We start from the raw sequence: 13,280 nt of genomic DNA, 5'->3' as shown, positions 1-13,280 counted from the left end.
AGATCAGCCTAAGGGTCTACACTCCCCCTTTCCCTAGTGTCTGGGCTCCCTTTCCCTCATCCCTTTGTGTTGCACTTAGTCTTTCCTACACTGTGCATGACATTATCAACAGCCGTACATATTTAGAAAAAGAAAAAAAGACACATGGTTTTATTTGTGTGGTTGTCTAACAAACGAAGTAGAACTCTACAACGCTAAGCATGCGAACATGAAATATATGAAATTTGAATAGCATTACTGCTCTAGAAAATAGAAATGAGAAATCTTAGCGCATAAATTGGCCAATTCATGTGTACCTGGTAGTTATGTTAATGTGTTTCTCGTCATACCAGGACCCTGACAAATTGAACTCCTCTCTAAGGGACAAAAGTCTGCAGAGTGCTACTTCGCTTGTTAGTTGTATATGGAGGTAGCTGCTCCTAGTAAGCACCTGTTCACACCTATTTCTTGTTTGGGAAGTCGTCAAAAACCCAGCAGTGTTTCATCTTGAGCTACCCCAGGCCCTTAAGATCCACAATGTCTTACACAGGTGTCTACTCAAGAGATATGTGGAACCTCTTGAGTCCTCACCCCGACCGCCGCCCCCAATAATGGTTGATGGTAATCTGGAGTTTCAGATTTCGAGGATTGTAGATTCTCATCTGCAACGTCGTTCCCTACAGTACTTGGAAGGGTTATGGTCCAGAGGAGAGGATGTGGGTTTTAGCATCAGAGATGAACGCTCAGAGGCTGGTTCGTTCATTCCACACCTCTTATCCTGAGAAACCTGGTCATGAGTGTCCAGAGGACAGTCATAGAAGGGGGGTACTGTCACGGGTGTGTCAGTTGTGACAGACAGTCGCTCTGCAGTTGGCTGCAGAAGATCACTTTGTTTGGTATTACAGACGCCTCCTTAAATCTGTCTTACTTTAGGACCCAGTGGCTATGTCCCTCCTGCTCTGACTAACACACTGGCCTGGGTGTTTAAACTCTTTCAGTTTGCTGCAGGGAGGGGCCGGTGATATTCGCATGTTCTCTTGTGAAGGCTTGGAGCTATTGCAGTCTGCTTACTTCCTCTCTGGTGCTTTGGAGGACGTTTGATGTAATCTCTCTGAAGTCTGGTCAAGTTAAGTTTCTCCCTCCTGTGTTTGTCTCCCTTGTTGTCTTTAGTTTTTAGTGGGGACTGGCCAATGCTCATCCCTTCCCTTTCCTGTCCAGGGCCTAGCTCTAGGGATTTACAGGGCTTAGGTTTCCTGTTCAGGGATTGGTGAGGAACCAATATAGGGACGGTATGGGAGACAGGGTGATTTTAGATCAGCCTAAGGGTCTACACTCCCCCTTTCCCTAGTGTCTGGGCTCCCTTTCCCTCATCCCTTTGTGTTGCACTTAGTCTTTCCTACACTGTGCATGACATTATCACCAGCCATACATATTTAGAAAAAGAAAAAAAGACACGTGGTTTTATTTGTGTGGTTTTTTTTTCGGGCGTGCATTTTTTTTCTTTCTCCTTTGGTTATAGAAGCGGTTGCCAAACGGGCAGAGCAGCTGCACTGTCTGTCTCTGGAGGTGACTGACCTAAGCTGTCAGTTTCAGCAGCAGCAACAGCGGCTGCAGGTCGCTAATGTTGAGGTCTCTGCCGGTAAGCCGGTCCAGCTTGAACCCAAGGTTGCCCTCCCAGACAGGTTTTAAGGAGGTAGGGACAAGTTTTTTGTATTCAAGGAGGCCTGCAAACTGTACTTTAAACTTCATCCTTACTCCTCCGGAAATGAGGAGCAACGAGTGGGAATTGCGATGTCACTGCTGCAAGGAGAGCCTCAATCCTGGGCTTTCTCTTTATCTCTTTACCACAGGACTCTGTTTGTCTCCAGTCTGTGGAGGGGATTTTTGGGGCCCTGGCCCTCATCTATGATGATCCTGACCGAGTCGCCTTCGCTGAGTCTAGGCTACGTCGCCTCCAGCATGGGAATCGGTCAGTGGAGACGTACAGCTCCGAATTCCGTAGATGGGCAACGGATACAAAATGGAATGACCCTGCTCTTAGAAGCCAATTTTGTCAGGGCCTTACTGAAAGGTTGATAGATGCTTTGGCAGTGTATGAAACCCCGGAGTCCTTGGAGGCTGCCATGTCATTGGCTATACGCAGGGCCGGCTCCAGGTTTTTGTGGGCCCTGGACGAAAGAGTTTCAGTGGGCCCCTTTAACACATACCACGATTCATGATGCACAGATACCGCAGAGAAATATATATATATATATACAAGGCCAAAGATTTCACTTCTTACATTACATAAGTGATATCTATTGTAAATTCTACAATAGCTCAGAAACCGGTGCATCGCTCCACACAGTATACTGGCCCCCATATAACGCTCCATACAGGATACTGGCCCCCATATAATGCTCCATACAGGATACTGGCCCCCATATAACGCTCCATACAGAATATTGGCCCCCATATAATGCTCCATGCAGGCTGTGCCCCCACATAATGCTCCATGCAGGCTGTTCCCCCCACATAATGCCTCATGCAGGCTGTTCCCCCCACATAATGCCCCACACAGGCTGTTCCCCCCTTATAATGCCCCATGCAGGCTGTTCCCCCCATATAATGCCCCATGCAGGATGTCACCCCCCCCTTATAATGCCCCATGCAGGATGTCACACACCCCCTCCCTTATAATGCCCCATGCAGGATGTCACCCCCCCTTATAATGCCCCATGCAGGATGTCACACCCCCCTCCCTTATAATGCCCCATGCAGGATGTCACGCACCCCCCCTCCCTTATAATACCCCATGCAGGATGTCACACCCCCCCTTCCTTATAATGCCCCATGCAGGATGTCACGCACCCCCCCTTTTAATACCCCATGCAGGATGTCACACCCCCCTCCCTTATAATGCCCCATGCAGGATGTCACACACCCCTCTCGCTTATAATGCCCCATGCAGGATGTCACACGCCCCCCTCCCTTATAATGCCCCATGCAGGATGTCACACACACCCCTAATAATGCCCCATGCAGGATGTCACACCCCCCCTCGCTTATAATGCCTCATGCAGGATGTCACACCCCCCTCCCTTATAATGCCCCATGCAGGATGTCACTCCCCCATATAATGCCCCATGCAGGATGTTACACCCCCCCTTATAATGCCCCATGCAGGATGTCACACACCCCCTCGCTTATAATGCCCCATGCAGGATGTCACCCCCCCCCACCATATAATGCCCCATGCCTCCATACAATAAAAAAAAAAAATCAAATACTCACCTCACTTCTCACCTGCTGCAGCTGCTCCGGACTCCTCAGGCGTGCCGGCGTCTTCCCGCTCTGCGCTGTGATGGCTCAGGAGAAAGCGCGGTGGAAAGACGTCACCGCGCCCTCTGACCGGAGACGTCACAGTGCAGCAGGTGCGGAGGATGCAGGACCTGCTGCGGATGCACGGGAAGAGGTAAGTATTGCGCCGGGGCCCTGAGCAAGCGGGGGGGGGGCGGGCGCTGGCACCGCTCTCCTCCGCTCAAGGGTCCCATAGCGCGGCAGGGTGCCCAACGGCGAGTGGTCCCCCCACCTGCTCAGGGCCCCGGCACTTGCCCGGGTGCGCCGGGTGCTGACGCCGGCCCTGGCTATACTTGTTGATAGACGCCTTCGGGATAGGTGGGTAAGACCACCTTCTCTGGGGTCTTCTTGTCAGGGTTATGCCCTTTGCCGGGGGAGCGGTCTGGCGGTGACCCAGTACTGGGGGAGGTGGAGGAACCCATGCAGTTAGGGGTTTCCTCTGCATCGTACATTTCCCCGGAGATTTGCAAAAAAAAGGCGTATGTTTTTTTTGTGGAAAAAAGGGACATTTTATTGGGGCATGTCCTTCGATTCCTAAGCAAAAGGAAACTCAATTAACCATTGGTAGTCTGGAGTTGGCTAAGCAAGGGGTGCATTTATCGTCAACCTGCAGTTCCCGGTTTGTCCTGACAGCAGAGGTGGTGCTAGAGAGCAAAACCGAGAAAATTTCTGTGTTTGTTGACAGTGGAGCTGGAGTCAGCATGGTTGATGCTGAGTTTGTGAGAACTCATGGTCTTGCTTGCTGTACTTTAGCCAAACATATTCTCATCTTCGCCATCGACTCAGCGTCACTTGCACAGAAAGCTCTAACTCAGATTTTACATAATGTAAGACTGAGGGTGGGGTCGGTTCATTGTGATATAATCCCTTGATATGTCCCTTGCTATGTCCACTTACCAGACCCTCATCTTCGCCCGTGGCCGCAGGGTTCTTCTTCGTGAATAAAAAAGATGGCGGCCTACGTCCCTGTTTAGATTTCCGGGAATTAAATCAAATTACCATCCGAGATCCATACCCTCTTCTTCTGATTCCAGATGTGTTCAGCCAGGTTGTGGGAGCGAAGGTATTCTCCAAGTTGGGTTTAAGGGAGGTTTACAATCTGGTTAGAATCAGAGAAGGGGATGAATGGAAAACAGAGTTCAAAACCCCTGAAGGGCATTTCGAGTCTGGTTATGCCTTTCGGTCTGACCAATGTGTAGCGCCCCGAGGGCTCGGCCGCTACAGGGGTATTGCACCTCTGCCAGAGGTGTGGTATTCCACTCCCGGGTAAGGATGGAGTATGGACCAGGGCTCAGTTAGCTGCATACAGCACACACACCCCATTTCCGAGGGACAGCTCAACGGTGCTCCCACTAGACAGAAGTGCAGGCACGACCGACTATGTCCCTGTCTGGAGTGGGGAGGGGGGTGGAACACCCAGTGCTGTAGGGGCAGATAGGGGTTGGTTCCTGAGCGTAGGAAGGAGCCCATTGGTTGCTGGTCACCTGGGCTCATGTTTCTAGAGGGAGGTATAAAAGGTGGGCACCATCTTAGTTCTGGGTCAGTTCAAGCAGGAGGAGAAGAGAGAGGAGTTCGGCCAGAGAGGGCTGACAGGGAGCTGTGGCTCAGTCTGGGCCCAGCTCCATGAGGCAGGCCTGAGGAGAGGGCCAGGAACAGAAAGGAACAAGAACAGAAAGGAACAGAAACAGAAAGGAACAGCAAAGAAAGAGAGGAAGAAACAGAAGGGCTCAGGAACAAGAAGGTGGAAGGGACCCTAAGAACCCACGAGAATCCAGGGTGCAGGGTCAGGCAGATTAAGGGTACCGGATCCCAAGTTGGTGGAGGAGAAACAACCCTCAGCCGGAGGTCGTGATCATTTATTGGTGCGACACCTCATCAAACCTGCTAGGAAGGCACCATATATGACAGCGGAGGACGGGGCCCACGTTTAACCGCACAAGTCCGCGGTAGCTGGACAAAAGTGGGTCACTGGTGAGGCAGGCCAGAGGAAGGACAAAAGGGGGTCTTGAGCCATACTCCTGAGCTGTCTGGGAGTTGACCGAGCCCCTCACCTGGTGGACGCAGCACGGCTCGGGCAGTCATTCCCTGCAGAAGTGACTTGGATATTAACCTGAGTAAAGACCCTGGACTGCAGTACGTTGTCTGTGTGCTTTTTCGCTCCTCCGGCACTACCGGTACTGGGACTCTCACCACCATCACTCCCACCATCCACTACACTGCCCTGGGGCCGCACTCTTCCCGTGGGGAGTCACACCATCCCAGCTGCGTACATCATCAGCCCCAGCGGTCTGCCCTGCAGCGGCGGTTCCTAATAACTGCAATCCACGGGTGGCGTAGTCGGACATTATCTAAACCATCTAAAAGACTGCCACTGGTCTGACCACCCTGAGCCACGGGACCGGGTCGCCACTACTACCCCCATCGTCTCCCTATCGCCCGGTTCGGAGTGCCCCACGGCCCAGGGGGCGAGTCAAATGCACCTGCAGTGTTCCAGCATTTCAGAAATGATATTTTACATCATTTGGTGGAGAGGTTTGTGGTGGTCTATCTGGACAATATTTTGGTTTACTCACCTGATTTTGAGACACATCGGGGACATGTTGAACAGGAGCTCCAGATATTAAGGGATAACAGACTATATGCCAAACTGGAGAAATCTGTTTTCGCCATCCAGGAGGTGCAGTTTTAGGGTACCTGTCGTCATCTTCGGGTTTTCGGATGGATCCGGCGAAGATCCATGCTGTTCTTGATTGGGACCGTCCCGAGAACCTGAAGGCTTTACAACATTTTCTGGGCTTTACTAATTAAACTAACTAAACTAACTAAAATTATTCAGTAATTGTGAAACCCCTTACTGACAAGACTAGGAAGCGGTCTGATTTTTCCAAATGGTCAGATGCCTCCCTGCAGGCTTTTTCCTCCCTAAAGAACTGTTTTGCCACGGCACCTATACTCAGTCTGTCCCATGTTTTCCAACCCTTTATTGTAGAAGTTGATGCGTCAGAGGTGGGGGTTGGGGCTGTGTCGTCTCAGGGTTCATAATCTGGTAAATGGCGTCCATGTGCTTTCTTTTCTAAGGAATTGTCTTCGGCTGGGATAAATTATGACAGGGGAATAGGGAACTTTTCGCGATCAAATTGGCATTCGAAGAATGGCGACATTGGTTGGAGGGAGCTATCCATCCTATTACACTGTACCCTGAACTGTAGGGTGAGGTGTTGGAGGCCCAGGGGGACACCCCTGCCTCCTGCCCTTCAGGAAGGTTATTTGCACCATCTAATCAGCGCTGCAAAGTAATTAAGGATCATCACAACTCTGTGCTTGCTGGTCATTTAAGTGGTAAGGCAATTGCAGACCTCCTCTCTCGTCGTTTTTGGTGGCTGGGGTTGCATCGGGATGTAGTTGAACACACTATCTTCTTGCAGTATTTGCGCGCGTTCTAAAGTATCGCATACCCGTCCATCTGATATTCTTCTTCCGCTACCTATTCCTAGCAGGTCATGGACACACGTGTCCATGGATTTTATTACTGACCTACTGGTATCTGCAGGCAAACCTGTGGTTTTGGTGGTTGTAGATAGGTTCAGTAAAATGGTTCACTTCGTCGCATTACCAGCACTGCCAAATGCCAAGACTCTTGCTCAGGTGTTTATAAATGAGATTGAGAAGTTTCATGGGGTTCCCTCCGATGTGGTGTCAGATCGGGGGACCCAGTTTGTTCCAAAGTTCTGGAAGGCATTCTGTTCTCGACTGGGGATGTAGCTGTCCTTTTCCTCTGCCTTCTATTCTCAGTCGAATGGACAGACTGAGCGCGTTAATCAGAATTTGGAGACCTACCTCAGGTGTTTCATCTCCGAAAATCAGGAGGATTGGGCAAACTACTTACCGCTGGCAGAATTCGCTATTAATAATCATCACCAAGAATCTACTGGCAGGTCACCATTCTTTGGTGCATACGGTTACCATACACAGTTTGGTACTTTTAGTGGGGGAGTGGGTTCGGGAGTTCCTGAGGAGGAACATTTTGCTTCGTTGCTCTCCTCGGTGTGGCGGGGGGTTCTGAGTAATTTGAAGATCATGGGAGACAGGTACAAACGTATGGCTGACAGAAAACGCTTGCCAGGTCCGGACCTGAATGTGAATGACTTTGTGTGGTTGTCTAACAAACGAAGTAGAACTCTACAACGCTAAGCATGCGAACATGAAATATATGAAATTTGAATAGCATTACTGCTCTAGAAAATAGAAATGAGAAATCTTAGCGCATAAATTGGCCAATTCATGTGTACCTGGTAGTCATGTTAATGTGTTTCTCGTCATACCAGGACCCTGACAAATTTAACTCCTCTCTAAGGGACAAAAGTCTGCAGAGTGCTACTTCGTTTGTTAGTTGTATATGGAGGTAGCTGCTCCTAGTAAGCACCTGTTCACACCTATTTCTTGTTTGGGAAGTCGTCAAAAACCCAGCAGTGTTTCATCTTGAGCTACCCCAGGCCCTTAAGATCCACAATGTCTTACACAGGTGTCTACTCAAGAAATATGTGGAACCTCTTGAGTCCTCACCCCGACCACCGCCCCCAATAATGATTGATGGTAATCTGGAGTTTCAGATTTCGAGGATTGTAGATTCTCATCTGCAACGTCGTTCCCTACAGTACTTGGAAGGGTTATGGTCCAGAGGAGAGGATGTGGGTTTTAGCATCAGAGATGAACGCTCAGAGGCTGGTTCGTTCATTCCACACCTCTTATCCTGAGAAACCTGGTCATGAGTGTCCAGAGGACAGTCATAGAAGGGGGGTACTGTCACGGGTGTGTCAGTTGTGACAGACAGTCGCTCTGCAGTTGGCTGCAGAAGATCACTTTGTTTGGTATTACAGACGCCTCCTTAAATCTGTCTTACTTTAGGACCCAGTGGCTATGTCCCTCCTGCTCTGACTAACACACTGGCCTGGGTGTTTAAACTCTTTCAGTTTGCTGCAGGGAGGGGCCGGTGATATTCGCATGTTCCCTTGTGAAGGCTTGGAGTTATTGCAGTCGGCTTACTTCATCTCTGGTGCTTCAGATGATGTTTGGTGTAATCTCACTGAAGTCTGCTCAAGCTAAGTTTAACCCCCCTGTGTTTGTCTCCCTTGTTGTCTTTAGTTTTTAGTGGGGAATGACCAGTGCTCATCCCTCCCCTTCCCTTAGGTTTCCTGTTCGGCGTTTGGTGAGGAACCAATATAGGGATGGTAGGGGAGACAGGGTGATATTAGATCAGCCTAGGGGTCTCCACTCCCCCTTTCCGTAGTATCTGGGCTCCCTTCCCCTCATCTCTTCATGTTGCACTTAGTCTTTCCTACACTGGGCGTGACAGGAGAGGACAGCTTCTTTATTTTTAATATTATAACATGATAGTGTAAAGGAGTGGAGAAGCTATGGAAACATTTCCTGAAGATCTTATAGTGATGTAATGCATTGCCATGTTTTGAATGTTGTTTTATCTATTTTGTGGCCTGCATCACTTAGCTAACCAGTGGATAGGGTTAACTATTGGGGCCAGCCCATGAAGTGAGGAGTTAAGTGGGCAAAAGGAACTCAGTTCTTGTTTGATAGGCAGATACAGTGGTAGAACACAAAGAAAAGGGAAGAACTATGATCCAATTGTTCGCAGACCGGCATTGTTTATGGGTATAAACAGAAAAAGGATGATCCCATCAGCTCACCTGTAGGGGTAATTGAATAATCCTCAGAGGGTGCGGTGCTCAGAAAAGTCCTTGGGCTGGTTCCCAGGTAAAGCAATTAGTATAAATGAAAAGGTACCCAGCTACCACCCCCCAAAAAAATGGTATAGTAATACCATCTTTTATTGATATGCTCTAAAAATTGTAGAATTATATAAAAATAGAAACACTTTTTTATGCGTGTTGAGCGTTAATATCTCTTAATCATAGCTTTTACTGTTAAGCGCTTTTAACTCTTGAAACGCATAGGCCAATTGCTTCTATTTTTATGTAATTCTACAATTTTTAGAGCATATCATAAAAAGATGGTTTTACTATAGATTTTTTTTGGGTGAACAGTAGCTGGATACCTTTTGGTTTATACTAACTGTTTATGGGTGTTGTGTGTGAAGATGGGAGACCATACTTGGATAGCACGTTCGAGAGTGAGCAAGTATCAAGTGGCAGAAGGATTCTTTATCTCAGGCAAGTGGGTGCTTACAGCAAACGTTATCTATACTAGATAAAAAGTGAAAGGAGAGATGAAAACTGAGCTAACGATTACAAAATAGAAAAACGTGCTTTTTATTGAAGGACAATTCAATCAAGATATCTGCAACAAATCTGCAACATAGTAGAAAGGAGGCGCAAAGTTAAAACACGATAACATATTAAAATTGAGAAAAATGCAAAGGATAACATGCTGTGAATATAATACACACCTGTTTGTATCTATTGCCTTGATGATATATAATGCAGATGTATGATATAAAAAATGTGTAGTTACATGCAAAATTATGCAGTATATATCAATATGAAGCACCTATAAAAAGTCACTGACTTTTTGATATTACTGGGTATATTCTAGAAAAAACTGCAAAGTATCATGTGACTCATTAGTGTTACAAGGTCTCAGGTGTGAATGGGGAGCAGGTGTGATAAATTTGGTGTTATTGTTCTCACACTCTCTCATATCAGTCACTGGAAGTTCAACATGGCACTTCATGGCAAAGAACTCTCTGAGGATCTGAAAAAAAGAAATTGTTGCTCTACATAAAGATGGCCTAGGCTATAAGAAGATTGCCAACACCCTGAAATTGAGCTGCAGCACGGTGGCCAACACCATACAACGATTTAACAAGACAGGCTCCACTCAGAAGAGGCCTCGTCATGGTTGACCAAAGAAGATGACTGCACGTGCTCAGCGCCATATCCAGAGGTTGTCTTTTCACAATAGACATATGATTGCTACCAGCATTGCTGCAGAGGTTGAAGCGGTGGTGGGTCAGCCTGTCAGTGCTCAGACCATACGCTGCACACTGTATCAAATTGGTCTGCATGGCTGTCATCTCAGAAGGAAGCCTCTTCTAAAGATGATGCACAAGAAAACCCACAAACAGTTTGCTGAAGTCAAGCAGACTAAGGACATGGATTATTGGAACCATGTCTTGTGGTCAAGATAAACTTATTTGGTTCAGATGGTGTCAAGCGTGTGTGGCGGCAACCATGTGAGAAGTACAAAGACAAGAGTGTCTTGACCATAGTCAGGCATGGTGGTAGGAGTGTCATGGTTTGGGGCCCTTACGTGCTGTCAGCTGTGGGGAGCTACAGTTCATTGAGGAAACTATACTTTCTTGTATTGCGGTACAAGAATGCTTGACAAAACGGATTCTTGTACCGCGAAACGTGCGTTGGGCGCTGTCTTACCCTCACCACCCTTCCTCCATCCCTGGTAAGCAACTTGGTTTATACTGTTAGATCAACTGGGGGCTTATTGTGTATATATAGATCAGTGTTCTTATATGCCGTTTGTTATTATCTTTATATTGGCTTAGTCACTGATCCCACTGCATTTGGGCTGTGCCCCTTTACTTACAAAAGGTGGGCCACTGCGCTTTAAAATGGCCAATAATGTATTTATGGGAGTCACCCACGAACATGTGAGGTGTATTTGGCCATAGGGCATAGTGCAATAGTCGTTTGGGCACAGTGGACATTTTTACCTGATACGGTATTCTCTGCTTCTACATTGCTTTGAGTCTGTATTCCATCATACTCTGCTCCCTTTAATAGTTCTCACACAGGTTCATACCTATGTACATAACTTGTTGTGTTCACTTCGTATGCTGTCTTTGTACAATTTTTATTGATATTTTCCAATAAAATGAATTTATATATTTTCACTACTTTTGCTGTCGCTTTCTCCTATTTTTCATATGCTCTTTGGACAGCCAGCGGTAGGTGGCTTCCACCGCCCATTGTGGAGTAGTGACCCACCCCTTCAGGCTTATATTTGCTATGGCTATGCCAAGTTGTTTAATACCTGAATGGATGTAGACAGCAGTGTCCCCAGTATGTGCCCACCCCAACACACGTTTTGGCGTATCTGGAAGTGTTAGGTATTCAGTCACGGGGGCGGCGCGGGTTCAGTCACTGCACTGTGTATAGACAGCAGCAGTTCTAATCACGCTCCCTGCACTGACTGACAGCCAGCCCTACTGCTAAGCCGCTGTCAGAGAGTGCCGGAGGCGTGATTCTATACACAGAGCAGTGACTAAACCTGCGGCGCCCCGTGACTGGAAGCCGAACGCTGCTGGCGGGAATAAAGCTCATTTACTCCCGGCAGCAGGGGTCTAAATCCTGGTGCTGGGCAGGCTCAGAACGCTAATAAACTGCAGATTATCCCCATATCTGTAGGTGAAAAGCATTTTTTCACGTGACAGGTTCCCTTTAAGGCTATGTTCACACATCATGGTTTTTTCAGCGTTCATTTTCTGCAGCAAAATCTGATCTCTTGCCAGAAGGTTGTTCAGGATTTTTGTTGCGGTTTCCTTGTTTGTTTTTTTTGGTGCGCCTTTTCAGCATTTTTCTCACTGTCCTTTTGTCTTTGTTACGCAATGTACATAAAGTTCAGTGAAACAAAAACCTCATTCTGGTTTAGGCACAAAAAACACTGAAAAAAACATGATGTGTGAACATAACCAAAGTTCAGCTTTGCTTCCACCACAGAAGCATGACAACAGGTCACCAATGCAAGACATGTGTGAAACCATATTAACCAGAATTACAACTGTACAGGGGGGAGGTGAATTGCTCAGGAATAGTTTAGACATTGGCAGTGCATTGAGTTTGTATGACACTATTTACTTTCACACTATGGTCTACCATTGAGTTGCTCAGGGCATTGTTCAATTTCACACCTCCCTGGGCCACAGGTATTGTTCAATCTCACACCTGGTCCAGCCAATGTTTACACTTTACACATCACTAATTTAATTATACTGTACTAATACAAACTACCATCTCAGTGACCAAGACAAGATGGTAAAATCACAAAAATAAATGTCTCACATACTGCTGTACTTGCTTATTTTCACTAAAAACACAGCAAAACCTGATAGCTATGTTCACACCAGGCGTTTTTTTCACTACCCATTACTTCCAATGGGTGAAAAACGCTGAAAAAAAAGCTTAAAGAAGTGATATATTGATGCAAAAAAACATGCAAAGCACAAAATCCTAAACAAAAAACCCCATGATGTGTAAACTAAGAATTCTGAAATCTCACAGACTTTGCTGGTACTGCAAAACGCAGCTGACAATTTGCATAAAAAAAACAGGATGTGTGAACATAGCCCAAGTGTTGTGTCTGCTCTCTGGTGTATACAAGGTTCACCAGTTCATTCAGTAAAGTGTATTTAGGGACTCTGGTCGCCCTCATTGATCTTGGTGGGTCCTGGCCGGCCATATCAAGAGGCAGCATGCGGACTGCAATGGCTATCGCTACGGTAACAGACCCCCATTTTCTGTAATGTCCAGGACATGGAAACAAGCTTGACCAGGGTGTCTGCCAGCGTTACAATAACATTCAGCTTTTATTTATTGGTTTTCAAAAACACTTTTTTTATGGCAAAACAACCACTATAAAGAGCCACCACAATGTTTAGTTAGCACAGCCTCTGGTGGATGAGCAGCCTCTGGTGGGTGCGCAGCCTCCGATGGGTGCGCAGCCTCCAATGTGCGTGCTCACCCTCCAGTGTATGCACGTTATCCTGTGTAGACAATAGAAACTTTCACTGGGCCATTATTATCTGTCGCAGTGGCCCTGTATGTCGCAGACAACTCTTGTTTATCTCTCTATATCGCGATTTCAATTGAATTCGTCTCTCAGGCTCCACCGCGGGTCACGTGCTCTCCGTCACGTGATTTCAGCCCGTTGCCCGTTGCTACGTTGCCCCTCCTCCCTGCAGCTGTCGCTAGGCT

The sequence above is a fragment of the Phyllobates terribilis genome, unplaced genomic scaffold (assembly GCF_046119375.1).
Source record: "Phyllobates terribilis strain yellow unplaced genomic scaffold, ASM4611937v1 Scaffold_9__5_contigs__length_417890890, whole genome shotgun sequence".
NCBI classification, from domain to species: Eukaryota; Metazoa; Chordata; class Amphibia; order Anura; family Dendrobatidae; genus Phyllobates; species Phyllobates terribilis.
The sequence above is the reverse complement of the archived record's forward strand: the minus strand, read 5'-3'. Positions refer to the sequence as shown.